The following is a 20,467-nucleotide window of genomic DNA, read 5'->3' on the forward strand; positions in this document are numbered from 1 at the left end:
TGTGAAGGTCCAAGGGATACAGTAAACGTGAACCGGTGCGTCGGAACCAAATACTGGTCTCCGAAGAGCCGCTCAAAGCACAAACTTTTAGAAGATTCACTCGTCTTGTACTTAAGTCGGCATTGTGCCTTTTGTATTCAATCCCAATGCAAGCCGGCCACGGTGGCCGAGCGGTTCTAGGCGCTCAGATCGGAACAGCGCGACTGCTGCGGTCGCAGGTTCGAATCCTGCCTCGGGCATGGATGTGTGTGATGTCCTTAGGTTAGATTTAAGTAGTTCTAAGTTCTAGGGGACTGATGACCATAGATGTTAAGTCTCATAGTGCTCAGAGCCGAGCCCAATGCAATATCTGTGTTTGATGGTCCACGTGAAGGTCCACGGGATACACTAAACAAGCACAGGTGCATCGGAATCTAATACTGGTCTCCCAGGAGACGCTCAAATCACAAACTCTTAGAAGATTCACTCTTCTTGTACTTAAGTCGGCAATGTCCGATTTGTATTCAATCCCGATGCAATTTCTGTGCTTCATGGTCAATGTGAAGGTGCAAGGGATACAGTAAACCTGCACTGGTGCATCGGAATCTAATACTGGTCTCCCAGGAGACGATGAAAGCACAAACTCTTAGAAGATTCACTCTTCTTGTACATAATTCGGCATTGTTCCATTTGTATTCAATCACGATGCAATTTCTGTGTTTCATGGTCAATGTGAAGGTCCAAGGGATACAGTAAACGTGCACTGGAGCATCGGAATCTAATACTGGTCTCCGAGGAGACGCTCAAAGCACAAACTCTTAGAAGATTCACTCCTCTTGTACTTAAGATGGCATTGTGCCTTTTGAATTCAAACGCGATGGAATTTCAGTGTTTCGTGGTCAATGTGAAGGTCGAAGGGATACAGTAAACCTGCACTGGTGCATCGGAATCTAATACTGGTATCCCAGAAGCCGCTCAAAGCACAAACTCAGAAGAGATTCACTCTTCTTGTACTTAATTCGGCATTGTCCCTATTGTATTCAATCCCGATGCAATATCTGTGATTCATGGTCAATGTGAAGGACCAAGGGATACAGTAAACGTGCACTGGTGCATCGGAATCTAATACTGGTTTCCCCGGAGCCGCTCAAAGCACAATCTCTTAGAAGATTCCCTCTTCTTGTCCTTAAGTCGGCATTGTCCCATTTGTATTCAATCCCGATGCAATATCTGTGTTTGATGGTCCACGTGAAGGTCCACGGGATACACTAAACAAGCACAGGTGCATCGGAATCTAATACTGGTCTCCCAGGAGACGCTCAAATCACAAACTCTTAGAAGATTCACTCTTCTTGTACTTAAGTCGGCAATGTCCGATTTGTATTCAATCCCGATGCAATTTCTGTGTTTCATGGTCAATGTGAAGGGCCAAGGGATACAGTAAACCTGCACTGGTGCATCGGAATCTAATACTGGTCTCCCATGAGCCGCTAAAAGCACAAACTGTTAGAAGACTCACTCTTCTTATTCTAAAGTCGCCTTTGTCCCTTTTATATTCAATCCCGATGCGATTTCTGTGTTTCTTGGTCAATGGTGAGGTGAAAGGGATACAGTAAACCTGCACTGGTGCAATGGAATCTAATACTGGTTTCCCCGGAGCCGCTCAAAGCACAATCTCTTAGAAGATTCCCTCTTCTTGTCCTTAAGTCGGCATTGTCCCATTTGTATTCAATCCCGATGCAATATCTGTGTTTCATGGTCAATGTGAAGATGCAAGGGATACAGTAAACGTGCACTGGTGGATCTGAATGTAATACTGGTATCCCAGGAGCTGCTCAAAGCACAAACTCCGAAGAGTTTCACTCTTCTTGTACTTAATTCGGCATTGTCCCTATTGTATTCAATCCCGATGCAATATCTGTGATTCATGGTCAATGTGAAAGACCAAGGGATACAGTAAACCTGCACTGGGGCATCAGAATCTAATACTGGTATCCCAGGAGCCGCTCAAAGCACAAACTCTGAAGAGATTCATTCTTCTTATACTTAAGTCGGCATTGTCATTTTTGTATTCAATCCCGATGCAATATCTGTGTTTCATGGTCAATGTGAAGGACCAAGGTATACAGTAAATCATCACGGGTGCGTCGGAACCTAATACTGGTCTCCCAGAAGCCACTCAAACCACAAACTCTTAGAAGATTCAGTCCTCCTGTACTTAAGTCGGCATTGTCCCTTTTGTATTCAATCCCGATGCAATTTCTGTGGTTCATGGTCAATGTGAAGGTCCAAGGGATACAGTAATCCTGCACTGTCGCATTCAAATCTAATACTGGTCTCCCAGGAGCCGCTCAAAGCACAAACTCTTAGAAGTTTCACTCTTCTTGTACTAAAGTCGGCATTGTGCATTTTGTATTCAATCCCGATGCAATTTCTGCGTTTCATGGGCAATGTGAAGGTCCAAGGGATACAGTAAACCTTTACTGGTGCATCGGATTCTAATACTGGTCTCCCAGGAGCCGCTGAAAGCACAGACTCTGAAGAGACTCACTCTTCTTGTATTTAAGTCAGCATTGTCCCTTTGTATTCAATCCTGATGCAGTATCTGTGTTTCATGTTCAATGTGAAGGACCAAGGGATACAGCAAACCTGCACTGGTGCGGCGGAACCTAATACTGGTCTCCCAGGAGCCGCTCAAAGCACAAACTCTTAGAAGATTCAGTCTTCTTGTACTTAAGTCGGCATTGTCTCATTTGTATTCGATCCCGATGCATATTCTGTGTTTCATGGTCAATGTGAAGGTTCAATAGAAACAGTTAACCTGCACTGATGCAACGGAATCTAATACTGGTCTCCCAGGAGCCGCTCAAAGCACATACTCTGAGAAGATTCATTCTTCTTGTACTTAAGTCGGCATTGTCCCATTTGCATTCTATCCCGATGCAATTTCTGTTTCATGGTCAATGTGAAGGTCGAAGGGATACGGTAAACCTGCACTGGTGCATCGGAATCTAATACTGGTATCCCAGAAGCCGCTCAAACCACAAACTCCGAAGAGATTCACTCTTCTTGTACTTAATTCGGCATTGTCCCTATTGTATTCAATCCCGATGCAATATCTGTGATTCATGGTCAATGTGAAAGACCAAGGGATACAGTAAACCTGCACTGGGGCATCAGAATCTAATACTGGTATCCCAGGAGCCGCTCAAAGCACAAACTCTGAAGAGATTCACTCTTCTTGTACTCAAGTCGGCATTGTCCCTTTTGTATTTAATCCCGATGCAATTTCTGTGTTTCATGGTCAATGGGAAGGACCAAGGGGTACAGTAAACCTGCACTGGTGCGCCGGAACCTAATACTGGTCTCCCAGGAGACGCTCAAACACAAACTCTTAGAAGAATCACTCTTCTTGTACTTAAGTCGGCATTGACTCTTTTGTATTCAATCCCGATGCGGTTTCTGTGTTTCATGGTCAATGTGAGGGTCCAAGGTATACAGTAAACGTGCACTGGTGCTTCGGAATCTAATACTGGTCTCCCAGGAGACGCTCAAAGCAGAAACTCTTAGAAGAATCACTCTTGTGGTACTTAAGACGGCATTGTGCATTTTGTAATCAATCGCGATGGAATTTCTGTGTTTCATGGTCAATGTGAAGGTCGAAGGGATACAGTAAACTTGCACTGGTGCATCGGAATCTAATATTGGTATCCCAGGAGCCGCTCAAAGCACAATCTCTGAAGAGATTCACTCTTCTTGTACTTAAGTCCGCATTGTCCCTATTGTATTTAATCCCGATGCAATATCTGTGTTTCATGGTCAATGTGAAGGACCAAGGGATACAGTAAACCTGCACTGGTGCATCGGAATCTAATGCTGGTCTCCCAGGCGCCGCTCAAAGCACAAACTCTTAGAAAATTTAGCCTTTTTGTACTTAAGTCGGCATTGTCTCTTTTGTATTCAATACCGATGCATATTCTGTGTTTCATGGTCAATGTGAAGGTCCAAGGGATACAGTTAATCAGCACTGGTGCATCGGAATCTAATACTGGTCTCCCATGAGCCGCTCAAAGCAGAAACTCTTAGAAGATTCACACTTCTTGTACTTAAGTCGGCAGTCCCTTTTGTATTCAATCCCGATCCAATTTCTGTGTTTCATGGTCAATGTGAAGGTCGAAGGGATACAGTAAACCTGCACTGGTGCATCGAAATCTAATACTGGTCTGCCAGGAGCCGCTCAAACCACAAACCCTTAGAAAATTCACTCTTCTTGTACTTAAGGCGGCATTGTCCCACTTGTATTCAATCACGATGCAATTTCTGTGTTTCATGGTCAATGTGAAGGTCCAAGGGATACAGTAAACGTGAACCGGTGCGTCGGAACCTAATACTGGTCTCCCAGTAGCCTCTCAAAGCACAAACTCTTAGAAGATTCAGTCTTCCTGTACTTAAGTCGCCATTGTCTCGTTTGTAATCAATCCCGATGCAATTTCTGTGTTTCATGGTCAATGGGAATGTCCAAGGGATACAGTAAACCTGTACAGGTGCACCGGAATCTGACACATTCCTCCCAGGAGCCGCTCAAACCACAAACTCTTGGAAAATTCACTCTTCTTATACTTAAGTCGGCATTGTCCCTTTTGTAATCAATCCCGATGCAATTTCTGCGTTTCATGGTCAATGCGAATGTCAAAGGGATTAGTTAACCTGCACTGGTGCAACGGAATCTAATACTGGTCTCCCAGGAGCCGCTCAGGGCAGAAAATCTTAGAGGATTCACTCATCTTATACTTAAGTCGGCATTGTGCCTTTTGTATTCAATCCCGGTGCAATTTCTGTGTTTCATGGTCAATGGGATGGTCCAAGGGATACAGTAAACCAGCACTGGTGCATCGGAATCTAATACTGGTCTCCGAAGAGCCGCTCAAATCACAAACTTTTAGAAGATTCACTCTTCTTGTACTTAAGTCGGCATTGTGCCTTTTGTATTCAATCCCAATGCAATATCTGTGTTTGATGGTCCACGTGAAGGTCCACAGAATACACTAAACTAGCACAGGTGCATCGGAATCTAATACTGGTCTCCCAGGAGACGCTCAAATCACAAACTCTTAGAAGATTCACTCTTCTTGTACTTAAGTCGGCAATGTCCGATTTGTATTCAATCCCGATGCAATTTCTGTGCTTCATGGTCAATGTGAAGGTGCAAGGGATACAGTAAACCTGCACTGGTGCATCGGAATCTAATACTGGTCTCCCAGGAGATGATGAAAGCACAAACTCTTAGAAGATTCACTCTTCTTGTACATAATTCGGCATTGTTCCATTTGTATTCAATCACGATGCAATTTCTGTGTTTCATGGTCAATGTGAAGGTCCAAGGGATACAGTAAACGTGCACTGGTGCATCGGAATCTAATACTGGTCTCCCAGGAGACGCTCAAAGCACAAACTCTTAGAAGATTCACTCTTCTTGTACTTAAGACGGCATTGTGCCTTTTGAATTCAAACGCGATGGAATTTCAGTGTTTCGTGGTCAATGTGAAGGTCGAAGGGATACAGTAAACATGCACTGGTGCATCGGAATCTAATACTGGTATCCCAGAAGCCGCTCAAAGCACAAACTCAGAAGAGATTCACTCTTCTTGTACTTAATTCGGCATTGTCCCTATTGTATTCAATCCCGATGCAATATCTGTGATTCATGGTCAATGTGAAGGACCAAGGGATACAGTAAACGTGCACTGGTGCATCGGAATCTAATACTGTTATCCCAGGAGCCGCTCAGAGCATAAACTCTGAAGAGATTTACTCTTCTTGTACTTAAGTCGGCATTTTCCGTTTTGTATTCAATCCCGATGCAATTTCTGTGTTTCATGATCAATGGGAAGGACGAAGGGGTACAGTAAACCTGCACTGGTGCGTCGGAACCTAATACTGGTCTCCCAGGAGCCGCTCAAAGCACAAACTCTTAGAAGATTCAGCCTTCTTGTACTTAAGTCGGCATTGTCTCTTTTGTATTCAATCCCGATGCATATGCTGTGTTTTATGGTCAATGGGAAGGTTCAAGGGATACCGTTAACCAGCACTGGTGCATCGGAATTTAACACTTTTCTCCCAGGAGCCGCTCAAACCACAAACTCTTAAAAAATTCAATCTTCTTGTACTTATGTCGGCAATGTCTTTTGTATTCAATCCCGATGCAATTTCTGTGTTTCATGGTCAATGTGAAGGTCCAATGGATACAGTAAATCTGCACTGGTTCACTGGAATCTAATAGTGGTCTCCCAAGAGCCGCTCAAAGCACAAACTTTCGGAAGATTCCCTCTTCATGTATTTGAGTCGGCATTGTGCGTTATGTATTCAATCCTGATGCAATTTCTGTGTTTCATGGTGAATGTGAAGGGCCAAGGGATACAGTAAACATGAACTGGTGCATCGGAATGTAATACTGGTCTCCCAGGAGACGCTCAAACACAAACTCTTAGAAGGTTCACTCTTCTTGTACTTAAGTCGGCATTGTCTCTTTTGTATTCAATCCCGATGCGGTTTCTGTGTTTCATGGTCAATGTGAGGGTCCAAGGTATACAGTAAACGTGCACTGGTGCTTCGGAATCTAATACTGGTCTCCCAGGAGACGCTCAAAGCAGAAACTCTTAGAAGATTCACTCCTCTGGTACTTAAGACGGCATTGTGCTTTTTGTATTCAATCGCGATGGAATTTCTGTTTTTCATGGTCAATGTGAAGGTCCAAGGGATACAGCAATACTGCACTGGTGCATCGGATTCTGATACTGGTCTCGCAGGAGCCGCTCAAAACATAAACTCTTAGATGATTAACACATCTTGTACTTAAGTCGGCAGTCCCTTTTGTAATCAATCCCGATGCAATTTCTGTGTTTGGAGGTCCATGTGAAGGTCCAAGGGATACACTAAACCAGCACAGGTGCATAGGAATCTAATACTGGTCTCCCAGAAGCCGCTGAATGCACATACTCTGAGAAGATTCACTTTTCTTGTATATAAGTCGGCATTTGCTCTTTTGTATTCAATCCCGATGTAATTTCTGTGTTTCATGGTCACTGTGAAAGTCCAAGGGATACAGTAAACTTGCACTGGTGCATCGGAATCTAATACTGGTCTGCCAGAAGCCGCTCAAAGCACAAACTATTAGAACATTCTCTCTTCTTGTACTTACGTCGGCATTGCCCCATCTATATTCAATCCCGATGCAATTTCTGCGTTTCATGGTCAATGGGAAGGTCCAAGGGATACAGTAAACCTGCACTGGTGAATCGGAATTTAATACTGGTCTCCCAGGAGCCGCTCAGAGCAGAAATTCACAGAGGATTCATTCATCTTGGACTTAAGTCGGCATTGTGCCTTTTGTATTCAATCCCGACGAAATTTCTGTGTTTCATGGTCAATGTGATGGTCCAAGGGATACAGTAAACCTGCACTGGTGCATCGGAATCTAATACTGGTCTGCCAAGAGCCGCTCAAAGCACAAACTCTTAGAAGATTCACTCTTCTTGTACTTATGTCGGGATTGTGCCTAATGTAATCAATCCCGATGCAATTTCTGTGTTTCATGGGCAATGTGAAGGGCCAAGGGATACAGTCAACCTGCAATGGTGCATAGGAATCCATTACCAGTATCCCAGGAGAAGCTCAATGCCTAAATTCTTATAAGATTCTCTCTTCTTGTAATTATGTCGGGATTGTCCCATTTGTATTCAATCCCGATGCAATTTCTGTGTCTCATGGTCAATGTGGAGGTCCAAGGGATACAGTAATCCTGCACTGGTGCATCGGAATCTAATACTGGTCTCCCAGGAGACGATGAAAGCACAAACTCTTAGAAGATTCACTCTTCTTGTACATAATTCGGCATTGTTCCATTTGTATTCAATCCCGATGCATTTTCTGTGCTTCATGGTCAATGTGAGAGTCCAAGGTATAGAGTAAACGGAATCTAATACTGGTCTCCCATCAGACGCTCAAAGCACAAACTCTTAGAAGATTTACTCTTCTTGTACGTAAGTCGGCATTGTGCATTTTGTATTCAATTTCGATGCAATTTCTGCGTTTCATGGTCAATGTGAAGGTCCAAGGGATACATTAAACCTGCACTGGTGCATCGGAATCTAATACTGGTCTCCCACGAGCTGCTCAAAGCACAAACTCTTAAATGATTAACACTTCTTGTACTTAAGTCGGCAGTCCCTTTTGTATTCAATCCCGATGCAATTTAAGTGTTTCATGGTCAATGTGAAGGTCCAAGGGATCCAGTAAACCTGCACTGGTGCATCGCAATCTAATACTGGTCTCCCAGGAGCCGCTCGAAAGACAAGCTCATAGAAAATTCACTCTTCTTGTACTTAAGTCGGCATTGTGCCTTTTGTACTCACTCCCGATGCAATTTCTGTGTTTGGAGGTGCGTGTGAAGGTCCAGGGGATACACTAAACCAGCACAGGTGCTTCGGAATCTAATACTGGCCTCCCAAGAGCCGCTCATATTAGAAACTCTTAGAAGATTCACTCATCTTGTACTTATGTCGGCATTGTGCCTTTTGTATTCAGTCCCAATGAAATTTCTGTGTTCCAAGGTCAATGTGATGGTCCAAGGGATACAGTAAACCTGCACTGGTGCATCGGAATCTAAAACTGGTCTCCCAAGAGCCGCTCAAAACACAAACTCTTAGAAGATTCACTCTTCTTGTACTTATGTCGGCATTGTGCCTTATGTATACGATCCCGATGCAATTTCTGTGTTTCATGGGAAATGAGAAGGGCCAACGGATACAGTAAACCTGCACTGGTGCATCGGAATCTGATACAGGTCTCCCAGGAGCCGCTCAAAGCACAAACTCTTAGAAGATTCCCTCTTCTTGTCCTTAAGTCGGCATTGTCCCATTTGTATTCAATCCCGATGCAATATCTGTGTTTCATGGTCAATGTGAAGATGCAAGGGATACAGTAAACGTGCACTGGTGGATCTGAATGTAATACTGGTATCCCAGGAGCTGCTCAAAGCACAAAGTCTGAAGAGATTCACTCTTCTTGTAGTTAAGTCGGCATTGTCATGTTTGTATTCAATCCCGATGCAATATCTGTGTTTCATGGTCAATGTGAAGGACCAAGGTATACAGTAAACAATCACTGGTTCGTCGGAACCTAATACTGGTCTCCCAGAAGCCACTCAAACCACAAACTCTTAGAAGATTCAGTCTTCCTGTACTTAAGTCGGCATTGTCCCTTTTGTATTCAATCCCGATGCAATTTCTGTGGTTCATGGTCAATGTGAAGGTCCAAGCGATACAGTTAACCTGCACTGGTGCAACGGAATCTAATACTGGTCTCAAAGGAGCCGCTCAGAGCAGAAACTCTTAGAAGATTCACTCTTCTTGTACTTAAGTAGGCATTGTGCATTTTGTATTCAATCCCGATGCAATATCTGTGTTTCATGGTCAATGTGATGGTCTAAGGGCTACAGTAAACCTGCACTGGTGCATCGGTATCTAATACTGGTCTCCCAGGAGCCGCTAAAAGCTCATACTGTGAGAAGATTCACTTTTCTTGTACATAAGTCGGCAGTGTCCGATTTATATTCAATCCTGATGAATTTTCAGTGTTTCATGGTCAATGTGAAGGTCCAAGGGAAACAGTTAACCTGCAATGGTGCTTAGGAATCTAATACCGGTATCCCAGGAGCCGCTCAATGCACAAATTCTTAGAAGATTCACTCTTCTTGTAATTAGGTCGGCATTGTCCCATTTGTATTCAGTCCCGATGCAATATCTGTGTTTCATGGTCAATGTGTAGGTCCAAGGGATACAGTAAATTTGCACTGGTGCCTCGGAATCTAATACTGGTCTCCCAGGAGACGCTCAAACACAAACTCTTAGAAGATTCACTCTTCTTGTACTTAAGTCGGCATTGTCTCTTTTGTATTCAATCCCGATGCAGTTTCTGTGTTTCATGGTCATTGTGAGGGTCCAAGGTATACAGTAATCCTGCACTGGCGCATTCGAATCTAATACTGGTCTCCCAGGAGCCGCTCAAAGCACAAACTCTTAGAAGTTTCACTCTTCTTGTACTAAAGTCGGCATTGTGCATTTTGTATTCAATCCCGATGCAATTTCTGCGTTTCATGAGCAATGTGAAGGTCCAAGGGATACAGTAAACCTTCACTGGTGCATCGGATTCTAATACTGGTCTCCCAGGAGCCGCTGAAATCACAGACTCTGAAGAGACTCACTCTTCTTGTATTTAAGTCAGCATTGTCCCTTTGTATTCAATCCTGATGCAGTATCTGTGTTTCATGTTCAATGTGAAGGACCAAGGGATACAGCAAACCTGCACTGATGCGTCGGAACCTAATACTGGTCTCCCAGGAGCCGCTCAAAGCACAAACTCTTAGCAGATTCAGTCTTCTTGTACTTAAGTCGGCATTGTCTCATTTGTATTCAATCCCGATGCATATTCTGTGTTTCATGGTCAATGTGAAGGTCCAAGGGATACAGTAAACGTGCACTGGTGCATCGGAATCTAACAATTTTCTCCCAGGAGCCGCTCAAATCACAAACTCTTAGAAAATTCACCCCTCTTGTACTTAAGTCGGCATTGTCCCTTTTGTACTCAATCCCGATGCAAGTTCTGTGTATCATGGTCAATGTGAAGGTCCAAGGGATACAGTTGACCTGCACTGGTGCAACGGAATCTAATACTAGTCTCCCAGGAGCCGCTCAAAGCACATACTCTGAGAAGGATCATTCTTCTTGTACTTAAGTCGGCATTGTCCCATTTGCATTCAATCCCGATGCAATTTCTGTGTTTCATCGTCAATGTGAAGGTCGAAGGGATACAGTAAACCTGCACTGGTGCATCGGAATCTAATACTGGTATCCCAGGAGCCACTCAGAGCACAAACTCTGAAGAGATTTACTGTTCTTGTACTTAAGTCGGCATTGTCCCTTTTGTATTCAATACCGATGCATATTCTGTGTTTCATGGTCAATGTGAAGGTTCAAGGGATACCGTTAACCAGCACTGGTGCATCGGAATTTAACACTTTTCTCCCAGGAGCCTCTCAAACCACAAACTCTTAGAATTTTCAATCTACTTGTACTTAAGTCGGCAATGTCCTTTTGTATTCAATCCCGATGCAATTTCTGTGTTTCATGGTCAATGTGAAGGTCCAATGGATACAGTAAATCTGCACTGGTTCACTGGAATCTAATAGTGGTCTCCCAAGAGCCGCTTAAAGCACAAACTTTCGGAAGATTCCCTCTTCATGTACTTGAGTCGGCATTGTGCCTTATGTATTCAATCCCGATGCGGTTTCTGTGTTTCATGGTCAATGTGAGGGTCCAAGGTATACAGTAAACGTGCACTGGCGCTTCGGAATCTAATACTGGTCTCCCAGGAGACGCTCAACGCAGAAACTCTTAGAAGATTCACTCTTCTGGTACTTAAGACGGCATTGTGCCTTTTGTATTCAATCGCGATGGAATTTCTGTGTTTCATGGTCAATGTGAAAGTCGAAGGGATACCGTAAACTTGCACTGGTGCATCGGAATCTAATACTGGAATCCCAGGAGCCGCTCAAAGCACATACTCTGAAGAGATTCACTCTTCCTGTACTTAAGTCGGCATTGTCCCTATTGTATTCAATCCCGATGGAATATCTGAGTTTCATGGTCAATGTGAAGGACCAAGGGATACAGTAAACCTGCACTGGTGCATCGGAATCTAATACTGGTCTCGCACGAGCCGCTCAAAGCACAAACTCTTAGAAGATTTACTCTTCTTTTACTTAAGTTGGCATTGTCTCTTTTGTATTCAAACCCGAAGTTATTTCTGTTTTTCATGGTCAATGTGAAGGTCGAAGGTATACAGTAAACCTGCACTGGTGCATCGGAACCTAATACTGGTCTCCCAAGAGCCTCTCCAAGCACAAACTCTGCGATGATTAACTCTTCTTGTACTTAAATCGGCAGTCCATTTTGTATTCAATCCCGACCCAATTTCTGTGTTTCATGATCAATGTGATGGTCCAAGGGATACAGTAAACTTGCACTGGTGCATCGGAATCTAATACTGGTATCCCAGGAGCCGCTTAAAGCACAAACTCTGAAGAGATTCATTCTTCTTGTACTTAAGTCGCCATTGTCCCTATTGTATTTAATCCCGATGCAATATCTGTGTTTCATGGTCAATGTGAAAGACCAAGGGATACAGTAAACCTCCACTGGTGCATCGGAATCTAACTCTGGTCACCCTGGAGCCGCTCAAACGACAAACTCATAGAAGATTCACTTTTCTTGTACTTAAGTCGGAGTTGTGCCTTTCGTATTCAGTCCCGATGCAATTTCTGTTTTGCATGGTCAATGTGAAGGTCCAAGGGATACAGCAATACTGCACTGGCGCATCGGAATCTAATACTGGTCTCGCAGGAGCCGCTCAAAGCACAAACGTTTGGAAGATTCACTCTTCTTATATTTAAGTCGGTATATTCCCCTTTGTATTCAATCCCGATGCAATATCTGTGTTACATGGTCAATGTGAATTACCAAGGGATACAGCAAAACCTACACTGGTGCGTCGGAACCTAATACTGGTCTCCCAGTAGCCGCTCAAAGCACAAACTCTTAGAAGATTCAGTCTTCCAGTACTTAAGTCGCCATTGTCTCGTTTGTAATCAATCCCGATGCAATTTCTGCCTTTCATGGTCAATGCGAAGGTTAAAGGGATTAGTTAACCTGCACTGGTGCAATGGAATCAAATACTGCTCTCCCACGAGCCGCTCAGAGCCGAAACTCTTAAAGGATTCACTCATCTTACACTTAAGTCGGCATTGTGCATTTTGTATTCAATCCCGATGCCATTTCTGTGTTTCACGGTCAATGTGATGGTCCAAGGTATACAGTAATCCTGCACTGGTGCATCGGAATCTAAAACTGGTCTCCGAAGAGCCGCTCAAAGCACAAACGTTTGGAAGATTCACTCTTCTTGTACTTAAGTCGGCATTGTGCCTTTTGTATTCAATCCCAATGCAATTTCTGTGTTTCATGGTCCATGTGAAGGTCCAAGGGATACACTAAACAAGCACAGGTGCATCGGAATCTAATACTGCTTTCCCAGGAGCCGTTCAAAGCACATACTCTGAGAAGATTCACTCTTCTTGTACTTAAGTCGGCAATGTCCGATTTGTATTCAATCCCGATGCAAATTCTGTGTTTCATGGTCAATGTGAAGGTGCAAGGGATACAGTAAACCAGCACTGGTGCATCGGAATCTAATACTGGTCTCCCAGGAGACGACGAAAGCACAAACTCTTAGAAGATTCACTCTTGTTGTACATAATTCGGCATTGTTCTATGTGTATTCAATCTCGATGCAATTTCTGTGTTTCATGGTCAATGTGAAGGTCCAAGGGATACAGTAAACGTGCACTGGTGCATCGGAATCTAATACTGGTCTCCCAGGAGACGTTCAAAACAGAAACTCTTAGAAGAATCACTCTTCTCGTACTTAAGACGGCATTGTGCATTTTGTAATCAATCGCGATGGAATTTCTGTGTTTCATGGTCAATGTGAAGGTCGAAGGGATACAGTAAACTTGCACTGGTGCATCGGAATCTAATACTGGTATCCCAGGAGCCGCTCAAAGCACATACTCTGAAGAGATTCACTCTTCTTGTACTTAAGTCGGCATTGTCCCTATTGTATTTAATCCCGATGCAATATCTGTGTTTCATGGTCAATGTGAAGGACCAAGGGATACAGTAAACCTGCACTGGTGCATCGGAATCTAATGCTGGTCTCCCAGGCGCCGCTCAAAGCACAAACTCTTAGAAGATATAGCCTTCTTGTACTTCAGTCGGCATTATCTCTTTTGTATTCAATCCCGATGCATATTCTGTGCTTCATGGTCAATGTGAAGGTCCAAGGGATACAGTTAATCAGCACTGGTGCATCGGAATCTAATACTGGTCTCCCATGAGACGCTCAATGCACAAACTCTTAGAAGATTCACCTCTCTTTTACTTAAGTCGGTATTGTCCATTTTGTATTCAATTCCGATGCAAGTTCTGTCTTTCAAATTCAATGTGACGGTCCAAGGGATACAGTAAACCTGCACTGGTGCATCGGAATCTAACACTGGTCTCCCAGGAGCCGTGCAAACCACAAAATCTTAGAAAATTCACTCTTCTTGTACTTAAGGCGGCATTGTCCCACTTGTATTCAATCACGATGCAATTTCTGTGTTTCATGGTCAATGTGAAGGTCCAAGGGATACAGTGAACCTGCACTGGTGAAACGGAATGTAATACTAATCTCCCAGGAGCCGCTCAAAGCACAAACTCTTAGAAGATTCACATTTCTTGTACTTAAGTCGGCATTGTGCATTTTGAATTCAATCCCGATGCAATTTCTGCGTTTCTTGGGCAATGCGAATGCCCAACGGATACAGTAAACCTGCACTGGTGCATCGGAATCTTATACTGGTCTCCCAAGAGCCGCTCAAAACACAAACTCTTAGATGATTAACTCTTATTGTACTTAAGTCGGCAGTCCCTTTTGTATTCAATCCCGATCCAATTTCTGTGATTCATGGTCAATGTGAAGGTCGAAGGGATACAGTAAACCTGCACTGGTGCATCGAAATCTAATACTGGTCTGCCAGGAGCCGCTCAAACCACAAACTCTTAGAAAATTCACTCTTCTTGCACTTATGTCGGCATTGTCCCTTTTGTATTCAACCCCAAAGCAACTTTTGAGTTTCATGGCCAATGTGAAGGTCCAAGGGTTACAGTAAACGTGAACTGTTGCATCGGAATCTAATACTGGTCTCCCAGGAGCCGCTGAAAGCACAAAATCTTCGAGGATTCACTCTTCTTGTACTTAAGTTGGCATTGTATCTTTAGTATTCAATCCCCAAGCAATTTCTGTGTACCATGGTCAATGTGAAGGTCCAAGCGATACAGTAAACCGGCACAGGTGCATCGTAATCTAATACTGGTCTCCCAGGAGCCGCTCAAAGCACAAACTCTTGCAAAAGTCACTCTTCTTGTTCTTAAGTCGGCATTGTCCCTTTTGTATTCAGTTCCGAAGCAATTACTGTGTTTCATGGTCAATGTGAAGATCCAAGGGATACAGTAAACCAGCACTGGTGCATCGGAATCTAACACTGGTCTCCCAGGAGCCGCACAAACCTCAAAATCTTAGAAAATTCACTCTTCTTGTACTTAAGGCGGCATTGTCCCACTTGTATTCAATCACGATGCAATTTCTGTGTTTCATGGCAATGTGAAGGTCCAAGGGATACAGTGAACCTGCACTGGTGAAACGGAATCTAATACTAATCTCCCAGGAGCCGCTCAAAGCACAAACTCTTAGAAGATTCACACTTCTTGTACTTAAGTCGGCATTGTGCATTTTGAATTCAATCCCGATGCAATTTCTGCGTTTCTTGGGCAATGTGAATGCCCAAGGGATACAGTAAACCTGCACTGGTGCATCGGAATCTTATACTGGTCTCCCAAGAGCCGCTCAAAACACAAACTCTTAGATGATTAACTCTTATTGTACTTCAGTCGGCAGTCCCCTTTGTATTCAATCCCGATCCAATTTCTGTGATTCATGGTCAATGTGAAGGTCGAAGGGATACAGTAAACCTGCACTGGTGCATCGAAATCTAATACTGGTCTGCCATTAGCCGCTCAAACCACAAACTCTTAGAAAATTCACTCTTCTTGCACTTATGTCGGCATTGTCCCTTTTGTATTCAATCCCAAAGCAACTTTTGAGTTTCATGGTCAATGTGAAGGTCCAAGGGTTACAGTAAACGTGAACTGGTGCATCGGAATCTAATACTGGTCTCCCAGGAGCCGCTGAAAGCACAGAATCTTCGAGGATTCACTCTTCTTGTACTTAAGTTGGCATTGTATCTTTAGTATTCAATCCCCAAGCCATTTCTGTGTATCATGGTCAATGTGAAGGTCGAAGCGATACAGTAAACCGGCACAGGTGCATCGTAATCTAATACTGGTCTCCCAGGAGCCGCTCAAAGCACAAACTCTTGCAAAAGTCACTCTTCTTGTTCTTAAGTCGGCATTGTCCCTTTTGTATTCAGTTCCGAAGCAATTACTGTGTTTCATGGTCAATGTGAAGGTCCAAGGGATACAGTAAACCTCCACTGGTGCATTGGAATCTAACTCTGGTCACCCTGGAGCCGCTCAAACGACAAACTCTTCTTGTACTTCAGTCGGCATTATCTCTTTTGTATTCAATCCCGATGCATATTCTGTGTTTCATGGTTAATGTGAAGGTCCAAGGGATACAGTTAATCAGCACTGGTGCATCGGAATCTAATACTGGTCTCCCATGAGCCGCTCAATGCACAAACTCTTAGAAGATTCACCTCTCTTTTACTTAAGTCGGCATTGTCCATTTTGTATTCAATCCCGATGCAAGTTCTGTGTTTCAAATTCAATGTGACGGTCCAAGGGATACAGTAAACCTGCACTGGTGCATCGGAATCTAACACTGGTCTCCCAGGAGCCGCTCAAACCACAAAATCTTAGAAAATTCACTCTTCTTGTACTTAAGGCGGCATTGTCCCACTTGTATTCAATAACGATGCAATTTCTGTGTTTCATGGTCAATGTGAAGGTCCAAGGGATACAGTGCACCTGCACTGGTGAAACGGAATCTAATACTAATCCAGGAGCCGCTCAAAGCACAAACTCTTAGAAGATTCACACTTCTTGTACTTAAGTCGGCATTGTGCATTTTGAATTCAATCCCGATGCAATTTCTGCGTTTCTTGGGCAATGTGAATGCCCAAGGGATACAGTAAACCTGCACTGGTGCATCGGAATCTTATACTGGTCTCCCAAGAGCCGCTCAAAACACAAACTCTTAGATGATTAACTCTTATTGAACTTAAGTCGGCAGTCCCTTTTGTATTCAATCCCGATCCAATTTCTGTGATTCATGGTCAATGTGAAGGTCGAAGGGATACAGTAAACCTGCACTGGTGCATCGAAATCTAATACTGGTCTGCCAGGAGCCGCTCAAACCACAAACTCTTAGAAAATTCACTCTTCTTGCACTTATGTCGGCATTGTCCCTTTTGTATTCAATCCCAAAGCAACTTTTGAGTTTCATGGTCAATGTGAAGGTCCAAGGGTTACAGTAAACGTGAACTGGTGCATCGGAATCTAATACTGGTCTCCCAGGAGCCGCTGAAAGCACAAAATCTTCGAGGATTCACTCTTCTTGTACTTTAGTTGGCATTGTATATTTAGTCTTCAATCCCCAAGCAATTTCTGTGTATCATGGTCAATGTGAAGGCCAAGCGATACAGTAAACCGGCACAGGTGCATCGTAATCTAATACTGGTATCCCAGGAGCCGCTCAAAGCACAAACTCTTGCAAAAGTCACTCTTCTTGTTCTTAAGTCGGCATTGTCCCTTTTGTATTCAGTTCCGAAGCAATTACTGTGTTTCATGGTCAATGTGAAGGTCCAAGGGATACAGTAAACCTCCACTGGTGCATCGGAATCTAACTCTGGTCACCCTGGAGCCGCTCAAACGACAAACTCTTAGAAGATTCACTTTTCTTGTACTTAAGTCGGAGTTGTGCCTTTCGTATTCAGTCCCGATGCAATTTCTGTTTTGCATGGTCAATGTGAAGGTCCAAGGGATACAGCAATACTGCACTGGCGCATCGGAATCTAATACTGGTCTCGCAGGAGCCGCTGAAGGCACAAACTCTTAGAAGATTCACGCTTCTTATACTTAAGTCGGCATATTCCCCTTTGTATTCAATCCCGATGCAATATCTGTGTTACATGGTCAATGTGAAGGACCAAGGGATACAGCAAAACCTACACTGGTGCGTCGGAACCTAATACTGGTCTCCCAGTAGCCGCTCAAAGCACAAACTCTTAGAAGACTCAGTCTTCCAGTACTTAAGTCGCCATTGTCTCGTTTGTAATCAATCCCGATGCAATATCTGCCTTTCATTTTCAATGGGAAGGTCAAAGGGATTAGTTAACCTGCACTGGTGCAACGGAATCAAATACTGCTCTCCCAGGAGCCGCTCAGAGCAGAAACTCTTAGAGGATTCACTCATCTTACACTTAAGTCGGCATTGTGCATTTTGTATTCAATCCCGATGCAATTTCTGTGTTTCATGGTCAATGTGATGGTCCAAGGTATACATTAAACCTGCACTGGTGCATCGGAATCTAATACTGGTCTCCGAAGAGCCGCTCAAAGCACAGACGTTTGGAAGATTCACTCTTCTTGTACTTAAGTCGGCATTGTGCCTTTTGTATTCAATCCCAATGCAATTTCTTTGTTTCATGGTCCATGTGAAGGTCCAAGGGATACACTAAACAAGCACAGGTGCATCGGAATCTAATACTGGTCTCCCAGGAGACGCTCAAAGCACAAACTCTTAGAAGATTCACTCTTCTTGTACTTAAGTCGGCAATGTCCGATTTGTATTCAATCCCGATGCAATTTCTGTGCTTCATGGTCAATGTGAAGGTGCAAGGGATACAGTGAACCTGCACTGGTGCATCGGAATCTAATACTGGTCTCCCAGGAGACGATGAAAGCACAAACTCTTAGAAGATTCACTCTTCTTGTACATAATTCGGCATTGTTCCATTTGTATTCAATCCCGATGCAATTTCTGTGTTTCATGGTCAATGTGAAGGTCCAAGGGATACAGTAATCGTGCACTGGTGCATCGGAATCTAATACTGGTCTCCCAGGAGACGCTCAAAGCACAAACTCTTAGAAGATTCATTCTTCTTGTACTTAAGACGGCATTGTGCCTTTTGAATTCAAACGCGATGGAATTTCTGTGTTTCATGGTCAATGTGAAGGTCGAAGGGATACAGTAAACCTGCTCTGGTGCATCGGAATCTAATACTGGTATCCCAGAAGCCGCTCAAAGCACAAACTCCGAAGTGATTCACTCTTCTTGTACTTAATTCGGCATTGTCCCTATTGTATTCAATCCCGATGCAATATCTGTGTTTCATGGTCAATGTGAAGGACCAAGGGATACAGTGAACCTGCACTGGTGCATCGGAATCTAATACTGGTATCCCAGAAGCCGCTCAAAGCACAAACTCCGAAGAGATTCACTCTTCTTGTACTTAATTCGGCATTGTCCCTATTGTATTCAATCCCGATGCAATATCTGTGATTCATGGTCAATGTGAAGGACCAAGGGATACAGTAAACCTGGACTGGTGCATCGGAATCTAATACTGGTATCCCAGGAGCCTCTCAGAGCACAAACTCGTAGAAAATTCACTCTTCTTGAACTTAAGGCGGCATTGTCCCACTTGTATTCAATCACGATGCAATTTCTGTGTTTCATGGTCAATGTGAAGGTCCAAGGGATACAGCAAAACCTGCACTGGTGCGTCGGAACCTAATACTGGACTCCCAGTAGCCGCTCAAAGCACAAACTCTTAGAAGATTCAGTCTTCCTGTACTTAAGTCGCCATTGTCCCGTTTGTAATCAATCCCGATGCAATTTGTGCGTTTCATGGTCAATGTGAAGGTCAAAGGGATGCAGTTAACCTGCACTGCTCCAACGGAATCTAATACTGGTCTCCCAGGAGCCGCTCAGAGCAGAAACTCTTAGAGGATTCACTCATCTTGCACTTAAGTCGGCATTGTGCCTTTTGTATTCAATCCTGATGAAATTTCTGTGTTTCATGGTCAATGTGATGGTCCAAGGGATACAGTAAACCTGTACTGGTGCATCGGAATCTAATACTTGTCTCCCAAGAGCCGCTCAAAGCACAAACTCTTAGAAGATTCACTCTTCTTGTACTTAAGTCGGGATTGTGCCTTTTGTATTCAATCCCAATGCGATCACTGTGTTTGATATTCCATGTGAAGGTCCAAGGGTTACACTAAAGAAGCACAGGTGCATCGGAATCTAATACTGGTATCCCAGCAGCCGATCAAAGCACATACTCTGAGAAGATTCACTCTTCTTGTACTTAAGTCGGCAATGTCCGATTTGTATTCAATCCCGATGCAATTTCTGTGTTTCATGGTCAATGTGAAGGTGCAAGGGATACAGTAAACCAGCACTGGTGCATCGGAATCTAATACTGGTCTCCCAGGAGACGATGAAAGCACAAACTCTTAGAAGATTCACTCTTCTTGTACATAATTCGGCATTGTTCTATTTGGATTCAATCCGGATGCAATTTCTGTGTTTCATGGTCAACGTGAAGGTCCAAGGGATACTGTAAACGTGCACTGGTGCATCGGAATCTAATACTGGTCTCCCAGGAGACGTTCAAAGCAGAAACTCTTAGAAGATTCACTCTTCTGGTACTTAAGACGGCATTGTGTATTTTGTAATCAATCGCGATGGAATTTCTGTGTTTCATGGTCAATGTGAAGGTCGAAGGGATACACTAAACTTGCACTGG

This window comes from Schistocerca piceifrons, chromosome X (assembly GCF_021461385.2).
Source record: "Schistocerca piceifrons isolate TAMUIC-IGC-003096 chromosome X, iqSchPice1.1, whole genome shotgun sequence".
NCBI classification, from domain to species: Eukaryota; Metazoa; Arthropoda; class Insecta; order Orthoptera; family Acrididae; genus Schistocerca; species Schistocerca piceifrons.